At 40.9% G+C, this 19,785-nt stretch overlaps 1 long non-coding RNA gene across 1 annotated transcript in view; it reads right to left on the bottom strand.

Moving 5' to 3' along the window:
- Positions 1–8,244: 8,244 nt before the first annotated feature.
- Positions 8,245–19,785, bottom strand: part of LOC122466386 — a 33,027-nt gene continuing 21,486 nt past the window's right edge. The window contains exons 2-3 of the long non-coding RNA XR_006291823.1: positions 12,525–12,563; positions 8,245–9,093 (exon numbers count right to left, since the gene is read on the bottom strand). This is a non-coding gene — a long non-coding RNA (uncharacterized LOC122466386). The remainder of the gene's footprint in view (positions 9,094–12,524; positions 12,564–19,785) is intronic.

Here is a 19,785-nt window from a genome sequence, read left to right as displayed (position 1 = left end):
ACGCTGAATGCAGCTTTGGTAGAACTTTATTAAATCCTGTTTACTGCTGTCCATGTGGGTGTGTTGCTTCCAGCCTAATGCCCCATGTTACCTGTTTTCCTGTAGTCTCGTAAATAACTGTCCCTCCAGAGAACATAGATCCTCTGACTCCAGTTCCACTTATCATGATACAAAAGGCAGATATGTGGACTGAGGCAAAAATGTGGAAGGACTTAAAGAGATAAGTCTCAGAACAGATGCTGTGGAAAAGGGGGAGCCAATGGAGGGAACCAAAGGAAAGGGTCAAATTGATCAGCAAGAAAGACATTATGTTTTGTGGACCAGAAGAGGCTAAATGTGGGTATGCAGGAGGCCTACGAGAAGGAGGTTACAATAATGAAGAGAAGAGATGTTAAGGGCCAGGAAAATAATTTTATTTGTCTAGAAAGAAAGAAAAAAAGTCAGATCTTAGAGAGAATGATGAAGAAATGCTAGGATTTGGAAACAGCTGGAAGAATGGAGTAAGGGATAGGGGAGACTCAAAAATATCCTCCACCTAACAGTCTTGAGTGACAAAAGGGAAGGCTTGTTGTTCAGTAGGGACAGGCTATGGGGAGTGTTTCAAAGAAGAGATCAGGGGTAGAGTTGGGAAATTTTTTAACTAAATTGTTTATTCACTGAAAAATGCAGCTTCGATTGGTCTGAAGCTATTCACAAATTTGACAGAATTCACAGAATACTTTTGAGCACAGCGGTTTCAGCCAAAGTTTTCAAACCGCTCTGTGCCTCTATTTCCTCATGTGTAAAATGTGGATGATAATACATCCCTATGTAAGAGGAGTATTGTGAGGACAAAATCACTAATGTTTGAAAAGTACTTTGAGATGCTCAGATGGAAAGTGCTGTATTAAATGCAAAGACTTTTAAAAAATCTGAAACTATGAAAGCAGAGGTGGAGAAGAAAGGAAAAAAATAGAGCTTCTATTGCATGATCCCCACAGGGAACATTCAAATGCATGAAGGAACATAATGAGAGGATCTCTGCTACTTCAAGAAGTCACTGAAGCACACATGGTAAGTAAAAGTGACCTGTTAAGTGGGTGCATGTCTTGCAGTTACACAGACTTTCTTCCCTCCTTCTCTGACAGGCCTAGAGGGAACATAAAAGTTTCTTTGTGAGTTAACAATTTATATCTATTTGAAATATAAAAATTAGAGAGAGGATTAGAGAGAGAACAGAGTCTTCTTCTATCCTGCTTTCATCGTTGCAGGTAGGATACTTGGCCTTTAAAAAAGATCAACTGAATAAAATTAAAAAATACCATTGTATAGTAATTATTATGAGGGGTCAGTATGGTACCTGAGATGGAGAGCACAGATGCCTTGCACAGATCTGTGCTTCTATTAGTACTGTATTCAGCCATCTGTTTGGGGTGTGTGTGTGTGTGGGAAAATCTTTGCAATGTTTTTATTTTATTTTATTCTCCCAATAAAAGCAATGCTAAATAATAAAACTAACATTTCTAGAGCACCTTTCATCCCAAGGATTCAAGGAGTGCTTAACAAACTTCAGTTTATATACAATCTACATGCAGCAATTGCTTCAATCAGCTTATCATTGTAAAACCACAGTGCACATTAGTTCAGGATAGGAAGGGAAGAAGAATAACTGTAATGTCAGCAAAGGGAATTTAAGTAGGCACAGCACAATTAACAATGTTGGGACTTGGCCACTAAACTGGGACTAATGCCCTACTTTTGCAAAATTGCCATGGGATATTTGATGACCATTGGCTTGTGCAAGAAGTAATATTTTAAATGACAAAAGTGTAAAATGTTTAAGAAGTTTTCATTATTTGTAAATTAATTTCTCTGTTAGAGATGCCAACAAAGAAAAACACATAGCAGTGAAGACTATGTTTTGTCAACTTCAGGATACACTTCAAAAATGAAAGAAAACTATAGAATCAGGTCATATATCTCCTCCTCGTGACATTCTCTACCAAAATATCCCTTTGGCCTAGGAAGAATGTGTGTACTTTCATTTTCCAGATGGGGTACATAGTCACATTGTGCTAAAGTCACTTGCCAAAAGTTAGAGTAAGTTTGTGACAACCTCTTTTTAAAAATTACTTCAAATTTCCATATTTATAAGAGCTGGTTAGAAAATTGAAAATATAATCTTGTCAAATATAGGAATATATTTTGTTTTATCTTTAAAATCCTTCTTTCACTGGACATTTTCCAATTATTTCTAATACTTAGGCCAACTTTAAAATAGGCCCCATGCATCTTCATTAAGTATTTTTTAATCTTGATGGTGCTCAACAACTGACTGGATTGGTTCCAAAGAGTTCCTGCCCTCAAACACATACATGCTACAAAGAGGAAAAAAAGACAAGATGAGACAAGATGCCCCGGGAGATGAAAAGTTAAATTAGAATATTTTTATTTTATATTTTGGGACTACCAGATTTTCATTAGAGGCTTGTACAATGCCTAAAACAAAAGGACCTCAATACCAGATTGGATTCCCTAAGGCATTACCGCAATACAATAAATAAACAACAACAACAACAGTGTTCCTTTTGAACAGGGAAATGTGGTTTATTTGAAATAGTCTCATTCCATTTCAAATTGATTGCCACTAGCTTTACCTCAACATTTACGGTGATGTGCCTAATTCATTACATATTTCCACATACTGTGGACATCAGAGAGCTTGAGCTACTAGGGTTTTTCTTTCCCCCCCTTCAATGAGCCGAACATGCTGATTTAAATTTTCCAGCTCAGGTGACAAAGAAAAAATATAAACCACCCTGTTCATTTTAGTTGAATAGCATTATAGCAGAACGAAATCCATTTCTAAACCATGCATCCTGAGCCTTTTGTGCGGGGGGGGCTGGGAAATGCATGGCTAACAAAATCACATTCCTCTTCTACCCCTTGGCATTTCTGAATTAAAAGATAGCTCAAATAATATCTCACTAGGAAAAAAATTACAATGACGAACAGTAAAAAGACACTTTAGCTTAAATCTTTGGGAAATCAAAAATAAGGCTTTGCACTCCAAAAGGTGGATCTTGCCTGGGGGAAAGTCATTGCAGCAATTTCTAGATAAAAATCAATGTTGGAAGAAAAAAAATTGGGCAATAGTCAGGGACTATGATAATGAACTTTGGCACGCAATTAAGTAGGGAATATCTAAGCACTTCAAAGCTTCAGTTATGTATAGACCACATCAAAGCTGTCTGTCAACTGTCTTTGAAGAAAAAACATTTTCAATGCTATTTTCCTTTCTGTTCTGCAGTCTGTTTTTTTCTTCCTTCTTCTTTGAGAGTTCTGACAACTACTGATGACAACCTTTCAATCAGCAAATCAATGGGTGGACTCTGCAGTGTAATGGCTGGGGGAAACACTTAACTTTTTATATGGAAGTTCAACTTTCATGTTCGTGTGGTGTTTACTGATATCTGATTATTTAGAACACCAGTTATTCTTGGTCTCAGTTTGGGATGGAATCTTGCTAATATATTGCATGTGAATCACAAAATATTTTTCCATCTAAAGATACAAAGTTGATACATATTTTCTGACTTTTTTTTTTTCCTGATAGACAAACTTCATAAAGGAACATTTGGGATGTATAGCTGCTGTGCTCATTGTAATCTACAATTTGGATATTGCAAAAGATGAAAGTGTAAAACCTTTGTTTACTCTTAACTAGTATAACAAATCTGTGGTCAAATAGGACTTTATTACACACACCGTGGCCACTCAGAACATGAGGGTGAAAGCAGTAAAAGAATCCTCTTTTTCTCAAAGAATAGTCCCTCCTACTTGAAATAAAGAGACAATGAGGCCAACAGAAAGCAGAACATTTGACTCAGTTTGAACCAGGAAACTGAGGTAGGCTTGGAAGGATTTGATTTTTATGTAAATGCCAATTTCAACATACACAAACCAACAAAAAATATTTCCAAGAGATAATAATCAAAATTTAAAAATAGACTAAAGAAAAATGCTGCTTGAAAACTTCTTAGTGTTTGATGTAAGGATACTTACTGTGTATATTTTCATATGTGTTGTTGACAACCTGTGTTTTAAAGAGTATAAAGTTTTAACTTTTGACTCTCAGGGAATGTGTACACTGTAGTTAGACATCCACATCTGTCCTGTATCAGCTGACTGGAGGTCACAGGGCTTAGGGTAAGGGGCTGTTCAATTGCAGTGTAGACATTCATTCTTGGGATGAAACCTGGACTCTAAGGTACTGAGAGGTAGTAGTGTCCTACAGGTTGGGCTGAAACCTGAACCAGAACATCTACACTGCATTTAAAAAGCCCTGTAGTCCAAGTCAGCTAGCACAGGCCAGCCATAGGCAGAGCCGTCCCTAGGGTATGGCAAATCAGGGCAACTAATCTGGGCCCCGGGCTTTGGGGGGCCCTGCACTTCATAAGGAGGTGGGCAGGGAGGTGAGGCGGGGGGACAAGGAGGAGCCGCCCCCTACCAACCTCCCCTCCCTCTAGCAGCTCCTTCCTACTGGCAGGCCCTGCCGATCAGTGCCTCCCCCTCCCTCCCAGTGCCTACTGCTGATCAGCTGTTTCACCACATCTGGAGGCACTGGGGCGGAGGGGAGAGGAGCGAGGGTGCAGTGTGCTCATGGGAGGAGGCGGAACTGGGCAGGGAAAGGGTGGGGAAGGAAGAGGTGGGGCGGATCAGGGGTGGGGCCTTGGGGGAAGGGGTGGAGTGGGGGCAGTGCCTGGGTGGAGCCAGGGAGCAGCTACCGCCGGTAAACAGAAACTCAGCACCTATGTCCTGGGCCCCACACCCTCATCAGGATGGCTCTGGCCATAGGTGTCTAATTGCACTGCAGACATACCCTCAACATCTATTGTCATTAAATAATTGTTGTCTGACCCCCCCTTCAACTGTTAAAATTTATAATCAATAACAAAATTTAAAAGTGTTAAATATTTTGCACAACTGTGAACATTTGATAAAATGGAAAAAAATAATGAACATTGGTAGTATTAATCAAAATGATAAAAATACACAAAATTGCACTTAAGCCTAAACAACGACAGTCCACATTCACATTTCTTTGGAGTGAGGGCTGCTTTCTGATTCTCTTGAAAATTCCACAGGGTTCTTGTGTCTGGATTCCAAAGAAATGTTTGAATTAAGAACATATTTTAATTCAAATATTTGTTCTCTTCATTTTTTACACTACAGTAGAGCTGAGAGGCTCCAATTGAGACTGTGCTAGATGGGGTATAAACAACTGTTTTGTCTATTTTGATTATTAACTAAGAAAGAGTGGAAGAAAGAAAGAATGACTATTATCATTTTACAAATGGGGGAAGTAGGACCAGGAAGCGTATGGTAGAGCTAGTAACAGAACATGGATATTCTGAGTTATAGCATGTTGGTCAAACCACAAAACCACTTTTCCTCTCTTCATATAAGGCTCTCTTATACAATATAACATTTAATGTAAGCAAGGTGAAGATGAAACAAAATGTGTATTTCCAGCTCATATTGAAACAAATGGGACTACTGGATTGCCAAACTGATTGCTCAATGACCAACACCAATCAGCATAGTGACACTTAACATTGTCTCACCGCTGTCCTTCCATCATTTTGTCTCACAGCTGTCTTTCTGCGTGTGATAGTTCACAAGATATTGGACCTTCAAATCATTCGTGTTCCTTGGATCTGAGATTAGTTTTTTGATACTGGTAAATACTGAATATATGTAAGGGGACTCTTGCCCCCTTACTAACATTCAGTGGGGGTGTTTTAGTTTCTAGCTCCCAGTACTAAAAAGGGGGAAGGGTCGATGGGGAATCAGGACCCTGAGACTGACAGTCCCCAGGAACAATGGGGAGAGGCCAATGCTCCAGGTCAGCCTGAATAACAGGGCGGGCAGGCTAATCAGGGAGTCAGGAGGCCAGGGAGGTCCCATCCTCGGTGTGAGCTAGATTTGCCTGGGTCAGACAGGGTGGGGCCAAGCTAAGGAGAAAGTGGGGGGCCCAAGCTGAGCTGGGGAGCAGAGCTGTGCTAGATCCAGAGGGACCAGAAAAGCAGCCCAGAGAGAGCAGACCCTGTCCTGAGAGCAGAGCTGCAGCCCCAAAGCCAGAGGCACAGCCCAGAGAGAGCAGACTTGCCCTGGGAGGAGAGCTGCAGCAACCAGAGTCAGAGGGGCCAGAAAAGCAGCTCATGAAGCAGGTCAGTGCTGGGAGCAGAGTCACAGAAGCAGCCTGCAGAGCAGACCTGTCCTGGGAGCAGAGCTGTAGCAACCAGAGGCAGAGGGGCCAAAGAAGTAGCCCAGAGAGCTGGAGGCAGAGCAGCATCAGCAGTGCAGAGACAGAGTGGTGGAGCTGGAGCAGTCTAGAGCTGGGTGCGGTGAGCAGCTGGGGAGAGCGAGGGGGACCCTGGGCAGCGGGCCCAGCTCAAGGAGACGCCTCAGGCAAGAGGTTCTGCAGGCCAGGCTTGGATCGTAACCCTGACAGAGCGGGGGCGACACTGGGGAAAAAGGGTCCTACCACTTAGAGCCTGAGAGCGTGTGGCCACCACCAGAGCGAGTGTCCAACCCACAGCATCCCTACAGCACAGCCTGAGAAGGGCCTGAGAAGAAGGCCTGGGACTTACAAGGAACACACTGTGAACTGCCCTGACATTCCAGAGACACTGTTTGTGATGTTCTCTGCCACAGAGCAGGTTGATGTGTTTCCTTTAACCTTTCCCATTTTTCCTTATTCTTTTTAAAATTAATTGTTGATTAAATAACTTGCATTTGCTTGTATGTAATGGTCAGAGAAGTGCAGAGAGAGTACCCTGGAGTGGGGACACCCTTGCCCCTGTCCTAGGTGACCACAGCAGGGTTGGGGGTCGAGCCCCCCAGGAATCCTGGGCCCAGCCTTGTTGGGGTTATGAGGACTATGCCAGACAGGAGAGTCCTCAAGGGCAGGGAGGCCACTGGGTAAAGGAAGTGGGAGCGAGGACTCGGATCCTTTCGCTAGCCCACTTGCCTGGGATAGTGCAGAAGCCAGGAAAGTTCCCCACAATAGCGGGACTATTCCCCCGCTTACATATAGCAACCTTTGGACTTCAGACTTTTGCAGTTTTCAATCTCTGTTTTTCAAATTCACAGGAACAGAAATGCCTCTACTTTCTCTGGAATATGATCTCTTCACTTAAGAAAGGAGTAGGACCTATATTATTACTTAGTTTTGATACAGAAGAGAGATGAGTAATGGTGGTAGTATTTAGGAGGGAATCAACTACATTGAAAGAAAAGGGAAGGAAACCGTGGGGATAGGGTAGGAGAAGAGAAGGTAGGAGGGGTTGGTTTGGAGTGAAGTTCAGGTAAAGAGACTGGGTCAGGGGAGGAGGGAGTGGGAGGTGGACGATTGGAACAAAGAATGAATCAGCATAGGGCAGACAAAGTAATAAAACAATCAGAGGTCCGAAAGCTCTCTGCTTTATCTGCTTCTGGTTCTACTGCCTTAAGTGGTTGGCTGATTGCTCTCTGCAATTCTTCCCCCAAAACCACATGCTAGGGGAGGCACTACCTGGGTCCTAGTGTCCCAGAGATGGTGCGATCTCCACTGCACAATTCTAGGTTCAGGGGGGTCCTGGGTGCAAGGGTGGCCCTGTCTGGGCCTCATTTTACTTCCTTCCTCCCCCACCATGTGCAGCAGTCTCTGCTCTGGCTGCTCCTTTTTTCTACTTGTTGGCTCCCAGCAGTTCCCTATTGGTTTGCACATTACTACTAAGGTATCTAAGCTAACTCAGTTCTTATAATCCTTTGCCTTTTAAAGTCATGCTTGATTTGGGAGGTGCTGAGGTTCACATTAGGTTAGTTTTTTTCATAACTGATTATTAACCACATCTTTTTTGCAATGCTGAAATACAGTTTGTCAGTCTTTACTTGCAAGTTGGTGGTTTTGTCACTTGGAAGAGTTAGGTCATCAAAATCTAGATATTCTAGAGTTTTGGTGGTGAGCAATGTGATGACTGTGTTGTATCCATCTACACATTTTCCTCACAATGTTGTCAGTGGCAATGTCAAACATTAGAAGTGAGAATGCATCTTGGATCGACAGCAAGTGTTGATGTTGAACCACTTGCTCAAGTCTGCATTTACTTTATTTTAACTGGGCATGGTGTGCTTTGATAAAAAGCCTTGATGAAAATAGTTATTTTTGTTGGCATTACCATCACACTTCTAGTTATCCCAGAATGAATCACATTGGAGACTGTCAAATGCTTTATTGCAATCTATGAAGTTTATGATTTATATCACAAACGAAATAGATTCTCGGTCTAGTGTGTAATGGATGTTAGTCCACATCAGAAAGAAAACACTGCACACACAGGGGGTCCTTATGGAATGAAAGGGATATTGCTAGCAGAGGAAAAGGCCCCATGGCAGAAGTGTGGAGGGAAACCATATCCATCTTGCTTCAACTTGTAAAAAATGCAGTCCAAAATATGAAAAAATTAAAAATGTCTGCTAAGGCTACAGTTTTTCAAAGTAGTCAGTTCAAAAGAAATTTGTATGGGACTGGCTTTTTATTCTGTGTCTATACAGTACCTTTCACAATAGCATTCATGGCGGGGCTCCTCAGTTCTACCACACTACTAATAATTCATAATAACAGTGTGATGAAGCAGAGAAACTGGCCAATAGCATGGCTGGGGTTAAGGAGAGACTTTGGTCCCAGCTATCTCCCCCCCATTATACCTGCAGCCAGTGCCAGGCCTGGACGGGAGAGGAAATGAGAGCGCCTGGCTCAGTTTAGGGCTAACTGGGGAAAGTCAGGAGCTAGCTACCGCCCTACGTGATAGGAAGCATCACTAGCCTGCCAGCCAAGGCAGCCACCAGGGAGTACATTCTGTGTCCCAGCCAAGGGAGACTGTGAAGGAGACCTATGATCCTCTGGCAAGTGAGGTAACTGAGTGACTGCAGCCAAGAATTGTTGTGGGGTTCAGCTGCACCAACCATATGACTGCCCTGTCTGAAGGAGCCTGGGACTATGGCAAGGCACGGACCAAGATCCACGAGCAGGTGCCACAGGAGTCAAACCACACCAGCAAGTTGAAACTGTAGTCAGAAAAAAAAAATTGTCAGATACATAGATTAACACAATTTTTTGGGGAAGAGTCAACATGGTTTTGTAAAGGGAAATCATGCCTCACCAATCTGCAAGAATTCTTTGAGGGGATCAACAAGAATGTGGACAAGGGGGATCCAGTGGATATAGTGCATTTAGATTTCCAGAAATCCTTTGACAAGGCCCCTCACCATAAGCTCTTAAGCAAAGTAGGCTGTCATGGGATAAGAGGGAAGGTCCTCTTATAGATTGGTAACTTGTTAAGAGATAGGAAACAAAGGGTAGGAATAAATGGTCAGGTTTCAGAATGGAGAGAGGTAAATACTCGTGTCCCCGAGGGGTCTATACTGAGCCCAGTTCTATTTAACATATTTATAAATGATCTGGAAAAAGGGGTAAAACAGTGAGGTGGCAAAATTTGCAGATGATACAAAACTACTCAAGATAGTTAAGCCCCAGGCAGACTGTGAGCTACAAAAGGTTCTCTCAAAACTAGGTGACTGGGCAACAAAATAGCAGATGAAATTCAATGTTGATAAATAGAAAGTAACGCATATTGGAAAACATAATCCCAACTATACATATAAAATGATGGGGTCTAAATTAGCTGTTACAACTTAAGATCATGGAGTCATTGTGGATAGTTCTCTGAAAACATCCACTCAGTGCGTAGCAGCAGACAAAAAACCGAACAGAATGCTGTGAATAATTAAGAAAAGGATAGAAAATAGGACAGAAAATATCATGTTGCCTCTATATAAATCCACTGTACTCCCACGTCTTGAATACTGTGTGCAGATGTGGTCGCCCCATCTCAAAAAAGATTTATTGGAATTGGAAAGGGTTCAGAAAAGGGCAACAAAAATTATTAGGAGTATGGAACAGCTTTGGTATGAGGAGAGATTAATAAGACTGAGACTTTTCAACTTGGAAAAGACGACTATGGGGGAATATGATAGAGGTCTATAAAATCATGACTGGTCTGGAGAAAGTAAATAAGAAAGTGTTAGTTACTCCTTCTCAAACCAAGAACTAGGGGTCACCAAATGAAATTAATAGGCAACAGGTTTAAAACAAAGAAAAGAAAGTATTTTTTTCCCCACACAAAGCACAGTCAACCTGTGGAACTCTTTGCCAGAGGATGTTGTGAAGGCCAAGACTATAACAGGGTTAAAAAAACTATATAAATGCATGGAGGCTAGGTCCATCAATGGCTATTAGTCAGGATGGGCAGGGATGGTGTCCCTAGCTTCTGTTTGACAGAAGCTGGGAATGAGCAACAGGGAATGGATCACTTGATGATTACCTGTTCATTCCCTCTGGGGCACCTGGCATTGGCCACTGTTGGAAGACAGGATACTGGGCTAGATAGATCTTTGTTCTGACCCAGTATGGCCGTTGTTATGTTCTGACATTGTGTTCATCTATGTGTCTGATAATTATGTTATTTACTACAATTTCAACCAATTTGCCTGGTACCGAAGTTAGGCTTACTGGCCAATAATTGCCAAGATTGCCATAGGACTCTTTTTTAAAAAAAAAAATCAGTGTTATATTAACTGTCCTTCAGTCATCTAGTACAGAGGCTAAGTTAAATGATAGGCTGCATACCACAGGGAGTACTTCTGCAATTTTAAATTTGAGTTCCTTCAGAACTCTTGGGTGAATACCATGTGGTCCTGGGGACTTATTACTGTTTAATTTATCAATTTGTTTCAAAACCTCCTCTAATGACACCTCAGTCTGGGATAGTTCCTCAGATCTGTCACCTAAAAAAATGGCTCAGGTGTGGGAATCTGCCTCTCATCCCTTCAGTGAAGACTATTGCAAAAAATTCATTTCGCAACATCATCCATCCAGTGGCTCCACTGATGTACTTAAGAATGTTTGCTATTAATGTTTCCTTTGCTAGTTGCTCTTCACATTCTTTTTTGGCCTGCCTAATTATACTTTTACACTTGACTTGCCACTTTTATACTCTTTTCTATTTTTCCCTCAATCAGATTTGACTTCCAGGGTCTACAGGATGTCTTTTTTGTCTCTCATTATCTTACTCTGTTTAGCAATGATGGTATTTTTGGACCTTTTACGGTTTTGTTTTTTGATGGGGTGGGGGAATATACATATAGTTTTAGCATTTACTCTGGTGTTTTTAAAGAGCTTCCATACAGCTTGCAGGCATCTAACTTTTGTCTGTTCTTTTTAATTTCTGTTCAAACAGTTCCTATGCTTCCGTGTAGTTCTCCTTTTTTGAAATTAAGTGCTGTGGTGGTTGGTTTGTTTGGAATTCCCCCCCTTTATAAGGATCTATATTTAATTATATTATGGTTGCTATTACCAAGTGGTTCTGCTCTACTCATCTCTTGGATGACCTCCTGAGGTCCCTTCCAACCTTGATATTCTGTGATTCTATGATCAGATCCTGTGCACCGCTTAGGACTAAAGCAACAGTTGCCTCTCCCATTGTGGATTCCAGAACTAGCTGTTCCAAGAAGCAATCGTTAATGGTGCTTAGAAATTTTATCTCTGCATCCTGTCCTGAGGTGAAATGTTTCCACTCAAAATGGAGAGAGTTGAAATCGCCTATTAATATTAGCTTTTCTGTTTTTGTAGCCTCTCTAATCTCCCTGAGCATTTCTCAACCACGATCACCATTCTGGTCAGGTGGTTGGTAGTATATTGTTACTGCTATACTATTATTAAATCAAGCCTACTCTATCTGTAGAGATTCTATGGTGCAGTTTAATTCATAAGAGATTATTATATTGGACTCTCTGCTTTCTTTCAAATATAGTGCCACTCCACCACCAGCATGATACTCTGTCATTCCTATATATTTTGTACACTGGAACGACCTTGTCCACCTAATATTCATTCCACCAATTTTCTGTGATATCAATATCCTCATTAATTATTATACATACAATCAAAGATGAAAGTGTATCAATGAGTGAGGAGTCCACTGACAGAGTGAAGTACAGACTTATAGTCCTGGAACTTAATGTACACTTTTAATGTTAGGGGGAGCTCTCCTGCAATTTAGCAAAACTACTCCTTTTATAGTCTGTTATAATACCAATTAAAGTTAAACATCCCCTTACCTTAATTACATGTCCACCACCTCCTTAGTGGCTCTTTACATTACACATTATTCAAATTAACTTCTGCACAAATGTCTCTCATAATCAGTATAGATAGCATTTTAATAATATTCACAATTCTTAAAAAAATCATTAAAACCTTGCTCACAGTTTAAAACAAAACTTAACTGCAACATAACCTAAGGTTATGTCCTTCCTAACTTCAGTTTCCCTGTCTTATTGTCTCCAGCTTATTTCCTTCTTAGATACTCCTCTACATTTAAATAACTTCAATACTCCTCTACACTTAAAATTATGTATTGTATTACTGTAGTACTTACGATTTCCGGTGATGGAACAGGACCCCATTGTGCTAAGCTCTGTAAAAATGCAGAAAGAAATGAACAGTCCCTTCCCTAAACAGCTTACAATCTAAGAATAAGACAAGACACAGATGGATAAGTGTGGCCTATGGGATGATTTAGGTTAAGAAATAAAGTAGGCTAACGTAGGCCAAAGCAGAAACAACAAGGAGTACTTGTGGCACCTTAGAGGCCAACAAATTTATTTGAGCATAAGCTTCCGTGGGCTAAAGCCCACTTCATCAGATGCATTCAGTGAGGATAGATAAAACGAGGGTTGCCATACCAACTCTTAAAGAGACCAATTGATTAAGCTGGGCTATTATCAGCAGGATGGGGGCGGGGGAAAAACACTTTTGTAGTGATAATCAGGATGGCCCATTTCAAACAGTTGACAAGAAGGTGTGAGTAACAGGAGGGCGGAAATTAGCATAGGGAAATAGTTTGTGTAATGACTCATCCACTCCTAGTCTTTATTCAAGCCTAATTTAATGGTGTCCAGTTTGCAGATTAATTCCAGTTCTGCTGTTTCTCATTGGAGTCTGTTTTTGAAGTTTTTTTGTTGAATAATTGTGACTGTTAGGTCTGTAATTGAGTGTCCAGGGAAGTTAAAGTGTTCTCCAACTGGTTTTTGAATGTTATAATTCTTGACATCTGATTTGTGTCCATTTATTCTTTTATGTAGAGACTGTCCTGTTTGGCCAATGTACGTGGCAGAGGGGCATTGCTGGCACATGATGGCATATCACATTGGTAGATGTGCAGGTGAACGAGTCTGATAGTGTGTCTGATGTGATTAGGTCCTATGATGGCATCCCTTGAATAGGTATGTGGACAGAGTTGGCAATGGGCTTTGTTACAAGGATAGATTCCTGGGTTCATGTTTTTGTGTGGTTGCCGGCAAGTATTTGCTTCAGGTTGGGGGGCTGTCTGTAAGCGAGGACTGGCCTGTCTCCCAAGATCTGTAAGAGTGAGGGATTGTTCTTCAGGATAGGTTGTAGATCCTTGATGATGCCTTGGAAAGGTTTTAGTTGGGGGCTGAAGGCGATGGCTAGTGGCGTTCTGTTATTTTCTTTGTTGGGCCTCTCCTGTAGTAGGTGACTTCTGGGTACTCTTCTGGCTCTGTCAATCTGTTTCTTCACTTCAGCAGGTGGGTACTGTAGTTGTAAGAATGCTTGATAGAGATCTTGTAGGTGTTTGTCTCTGTCTCTGGGGTTGGAGCAAATGTGGTTGAATTGTAGAGCTTGGCTGTAGACAATGGATCATGTGGTGTGGTCTGGATGAAAGCTGGAGGCATGTAGGTAGGAATAGTGGTCAGTAGGTTTCCGGTACAGGATGGTGTTTATGTGACCATCACTTATTAGCACTATAGTGTTCAGGAAGTGGATCTCTTGTGTGGTCTGGTCCAGGCTGAGGTTGATGGTGGGATAGAAATTGTTGAAATCATGGTGGAATTCCTCAAGAGCTTCTTTTCCATGGGTCCAGATGAAGATGATGTCATCAATGTAGTGCAAGTAGAGTAGGGGTTTTAGAATAACGCTTCCTCAGCTCTCATCCCCTATGTCAGCCATAAAAATGTTGGCATGCTGTGGGGCCATGCGGGTACCCATAGCAGTGCTGCTGACTTGAAGGTATACATTGTCCCCAAATGTGAAATAGTTGTGCGTGAGGACACAATCAAAGTTCAGCCACCAGGTTTGCCATGACATTATCAGGGATACTGTTCCTGATGGCGTGTAGTCCGTCTGTGTGTGGAATGTTGCTGTAGAGGGCTTCTACATCCAAGGTGGCCAGAATGGTGTTTTCTGGAAGATCACCAATGGATTGTAGTTTCCTCAGGAAGTCAGTGGTGTCTCAAAGATAGCTAGGAGTTCTGATAGCATAGGGCCTGAGGAGGAAGTCTACATAGCCAGACAATCCTGCTGTCAGGGTGCCAATGCCTGAGATGGGGCGTCCAGGATTTCCAGGTTTATGGATCTTGGGTAGCAGATAGAATACCCCTGGTCAGGGTTTTAGGGGTGTGTCTGTTCAGATTTGTTCTTGTGCTTTTTCAGGGAGTTTCTTGAGCAGATGCTATAGTTTCTTTTGGTAACCCTCAGTAGGATCAGAGGGCAATTGCCTGTAGAATGTGGTGTTGGAGAGCTACCTAGTAGCCTCTTGTTCATATTCTGACCTATTCATGATGACGACAGCACCTCCTTTGTCAGCCTTTTTGATTATGATGTCAGAGTTGTTTCTGAGGCTGTGGATGGCATTTTGTTCTGCATGGCTGAGGTTGTGGGGCAAGTGATGCTGCTTTTCCACAATTTCAGCCCATGCACATTAGCGGAAGCACTCTATGTAGAAGTCCAGTCTGTTATTTCAACCTTTGGGAGGAGTCCACGCAGAATCCTTCTTTTTGTAGTGTTGGTAGGAACGTTTGTGGGTTAGTATGCTGTTCAGAAATATGTTGGAAATATTCCTTGAGTCAGAGACATCGAAAGTAGGATTCTAGGTCACCACAGAACTGTATCATGTTTGTGTGGGTGGAGGGGCAGAAGGAGAGGCCCTGAGATAGGACAGATTCTTCTGCTGGGGTCAGAGTATAGCTGGATAGATTAACAATATTGTTGGGTGGATTAAGGGAACCACTGTTGTGACCCTAATTTTTAAGATGTTCTGGGTGTTGGCACAGTCTGTGTGTATTTATTTCATCACAGGAGGCAGATGTGCTCTCAAAAGTCTGCATTCATAGGCAAGTGAAAAACAGTGTGTGTTACAATGTAATTAATTCTTTATAGACTGCTATTCCTTGAAACATCAGGAGAGTGAATCAAATACTTCCACTTTATTAGAGGGCTGATGGAGCCACTGACATCCCTTCACAGGGAAAAAAAAGTTCATGTAGTGTAAATGATCAACCTTGGCCTTTATTTGGTTTAATTTCTCTTTTCTTTTTTTTTATTAAAAGTGCTGCTAGGTGTAATAGGGAATGTATGCATCCCCTCAGTGTTTTTTTTTTTTTAAAGTTTGTTAATAGCGCTGATCTGCAAGATATAAATATTTATACAATGTGTGTCCCCAATGAAACCCAAACCCCTGTGGAATTAAATGTTACATTCACAGGTGTATCTAAAGTTATAATGGAAGTTATTATGGAAAATGCCATTCCCATCCATTAGTATTTTGGGTATGATCTGATTCATAGACATCACTAAGTTACCTGAAAATTCTGTGTAGCATTTACACAAAGATAAACTGCACTTATGCTCTACTAATATATTTTTAAATGCTTTTTATCTTTTATTGCACTATGAGTAATGCTGCAAAGTAATGATAAAAGATACTTACAAAAAACTGCATATTTTAGAAAACAAGATTTACTTTCTATCAGTTGTAATGCAAATAATTGCAATGAAATGGATATACTGTAAAAGCCTAAGTTTGTTTCTAAAAGGGTCCCTCATGCGTCAGTGAAAATGTCACGTTGGGAAAGAGAATGAAGTTTGTATTTGTGATATAAGTTTGTATGGCTCTCTCAATATACCTGACTTATATTTGTGTTTTGGTGGGGTCTTTGTGTTTAAGGTCCAGATCTAGGAAGGCACTTAAGCACATGCTTACATTAAGCATATAAGTAATCCTACTGAATGGGTCTATTCTCACAGTTAAAATTAAGCATGTGCTTAAGTGCATGGCTGGATCAGGGTCTCTAAGTTAAATACAAGTGAATTACACAACATTTTCTTGGCAAAGTGAGGGTGTGTTGCTTGTGTGGATATTTAATGTTAGAGGATTTTAAAAGTGACCTAGGGGATTTAGCATTTAATAGCAATGAGATTTAGACACCTAAATCCCATAGACTTTGAATATCCCACTTTTTAATTAATAAAGTTTCATATTCAGTACCAGAAGTTAAAGTCACTACCTAGTTGAAACCGGTTACAATAATAAGCACTTTTTTCCCCTAAGCAACAGGCGCAACCCAGTGTGGCAAAACTCTGCACTGATGAACAATTTCATGTGAAATTATCTTGCAATGGGAACAAAAACTCCCAATGGCAAAAATCTTATTGAAAGATCTATTCCATTTGCTTCATATCTTCTTCATTTTGGTAAGTGGATATCAAAAGATTCAAGAGGAAATCCTGGCCCTATTGAAGTCAATAGAAGTTTTGCCATTGACTTCAATAGGGCTAGGATTTCACCCTCAGAATTTAGATGCTTTTCAGGGAACGCGCTCTCCAAAACCTTGAATACATATTCAAGGCTTATCTAAGCCCACGTGTCTGCAAAACTCATCTGGAAACCTCATGACAAAAAGCTGTCTTCTGAGAGCTCTGGTATTTCTTGCTTCCACTTGGAACAGAGAGACAAAAACAATCTATTGCTATTCATTTAGATTTTTGAGTTTATGCCCTGAATATCTTTAACTGTTCATGGATAACTTTCAAATCATCAAAATTAATCTGTTATTTACGCACTCTTGCACTAAGATACTGGGTTTTATATCAAAAGATAACTAGTTAAATATATTTTTTTTTAAAAAAAGGAGTACTAGTGGCACCTTAGAGACTAACCAATTTATTTGAGCGTAAGCTTTCGTGAACTACAGCCGATGAAGTGAGCTGTAGCTCACGAAAGCTTATGCTCAAATAAATTGGTTAGTCTCTAAGGTGCCACTAGTACTCCTTTTCTTTTTGCGAATACAGACTAACACAGCTGCTACTTTCAAACCTATATTCTTTTTATTCCTGTTCATCATCCAAGCAGTGATGGAGCCAAATGAAGTCTTTCCACCACTGCCTCCCTTGTACCAGCTTCCCAGTGGTCTTTCTTGAATCTCCTGTAACAGCCTAACTTCTTGTCCTAGCCATTTTCTGATCACTTCATTATTTTTATTCTCTGTAGTCTGAAACTCCTCTGCCACTTCATTTCTGCAGTTGGTATCTTTTAGGTTTCCTCATGCTCCAACATTCTGACCTGTAGTATTGGCATGACAGCTGTCTAATAGACACTAACTTATTTTTAATCTAAATTTCTTTAGCCTTCCAGAGTTCTCAATGCAACAGTGGCTATTTTTTTAAAAAACGTCATCTTCATTATTTCCACTCTTCAACGCTAATCCTCCAAGCGACTCAATTTTTCCACTAGTTCTAATTCTTTGTCTCCAATTTGATCTTTACTCCTTTCTCTTGTTTTCCAAGTGCCATAATTTTTGTCTTCTCTGTGCAGAGAATAGAGACCAATGGGAGATGGCCATGTAGTGACACCATTCACACACACACACACACACGTATATTGAAGTTTATGTTTTAGACATTTTAGTGTTTGTGGACCTTAATGAGATGAAGCTGATTTTTAAAGACATTCAATTTTTATATTTTTTCTCCTACTCGTGTCACTACAGGGCAGAGTTAAGGTTTCTATTGAAGGAAAGCCTTTGGAAAAATTGATGATCAATCTTTAAAAATATTCATATTTAGCCTGTGCACAAGATTTCAGTGACTTTTAGCAATATGGCAAGTTTGAAGAATCTGATCAAGCATATGCCCTCCACTATACATTTCCAAACTTTAACATGCTTGGACTTCTTTTAAATTCATACTTAACTGAATTTCCTTAGGTTTGAGATATTTAAAATACCCTTGTACTGTAGTTTACTCTAAATTACTGACATGTATTCTCAGCCTTAACTCTAGTATACTTAATGTTTCCTAAGAAGTGAGCTGTGATCTCTCTCCCAGTCCTATTGCAAAGGATTTTGCTTATGTGTCTAGTGGAAGTAAGCCATGTGTAAGAAATCTGACAGGATGTATGTTCGGATGTGTGTGTTAATGCATGGCACATACTTGCAACCCTCTGTCCACCTCTTCAATCCCATACATTTTGTCAAATAGTTTTATTACAGTGCTCTTAATAAAGCTTCTGAGGGTATGTCTATACTGTCATACTGCTTCCCATATTTTTCATAGTAACATATGATTGTCATAATCAGTGTGTTTTATGCAAGATAGGCCATGTGAGGTATCATTGGAAAGGTTATGATTTACTGAATATGGATTATCTTATCTATGTGCATGTGCTAAAGTTAAGAATATTGACTATACATCTGTACTACAAAAGTGTTTGCATTCTGTCTGGTGGGCATTCCCCAAGTGCAATCAGTCTGGCTGGCTAGCTGGGAACAGGTCAATGGACCATTAAGGAGAACAATAGGTCTTTGAAGATGCTATCTCCCAGCTTCCTGAGAAGCTTTCCTGGGATGCTACAAACAACCTGTGACTCATGGCTGCTTTGACATTGCAGGGTCATGTGATCAAGTCATCTGGTCCTGGACTCATGATAGAATACCAGTATTTTTCCACTAAGGGGATGCGGGGACAACACAGGAAAACAAAGGATTCCTGCCATATGTAAAACCTATTTAAGGCAGGGGCGTGACATAATCAGGGTTCATTCTTCACTGAATCACCACCCAGGATGACTGCTGTGAACATCTAAGAAACAAGGACAAAGGGGAGGAGAAGGACTGAGCCCAGGCTGGAAAGGTGTCTGCCTGTGTAAGAAATACCTGGAGTTTATCTGCAAGCAAGAGTAGTTTGCCTTCAAGAACCTCTGCAATCTACCTAAAACAATATTTAGGGTGAGAAATCACTACTTGTAACCAGTTTATTTAGTATTTTAAGCTTATTTCATTGTGTTTTATTTGCTGGGTAATCTACTCTGATCTGTGTGCTATCCCTTATAATCAATCACTTAAAATCTCTTTTTTGTAGCTAATAAACTTGTTTTTGTTTTCTTTACAACGGGCTTGTAGAATTCATAACTGGGAGGTGGGGGAAGTTGTGTATATATTTCTCACATTGTGGGAGGGGGGTGAATTTCAATGAGCTTATGCTGCAGGTTCTCTGTGCAGCGCTAGATGATACAATTGTGTTTACACTCCAGAGGGGTATGCACTTGAGTGCTGGGCAATTCCCTAGCTGAAGCCTTCCCATGCAGTGCTGATATCAGTATTTGTGTCTTTCTGCAGCTGGGTGTGTCCCTATCTGTGTGTGTGCTGGAAGAGGCTTAAGAGGGCCTGGCTCAGCAGGACAGTGTAAGGGAGCCCAGGATGCTGGATCAGGTGGGCTCAGTGGTACCTCAGTACATCAGGTGGCAAGCTGGAGGGGGAACCCCTCACATATACATTGGATAGCTACTCATGGGACTAGTTTATGCTGAAATGAGTGTGGCTGCTGCTTCACTGTTCTGGTAT

Source organism: Chelonia mydas, chromosome 6 (genome assembly GCF_015237465.2).
Source record: "Chelonia mydas isolate rCheMyd1 chromosome 6, rCheMyd1.pri.v2, whole genome shotgun sequence".
Taxonomy (NCBI): domain Eukaryota; kingdom Metazoa; phylum Chordata; order Testudines; family Cheloniidae; genus Chelonia; species Chelonia mydas.
This window is presented reverse-complemented; position numbering and strand designations above follow the sequence as displayed.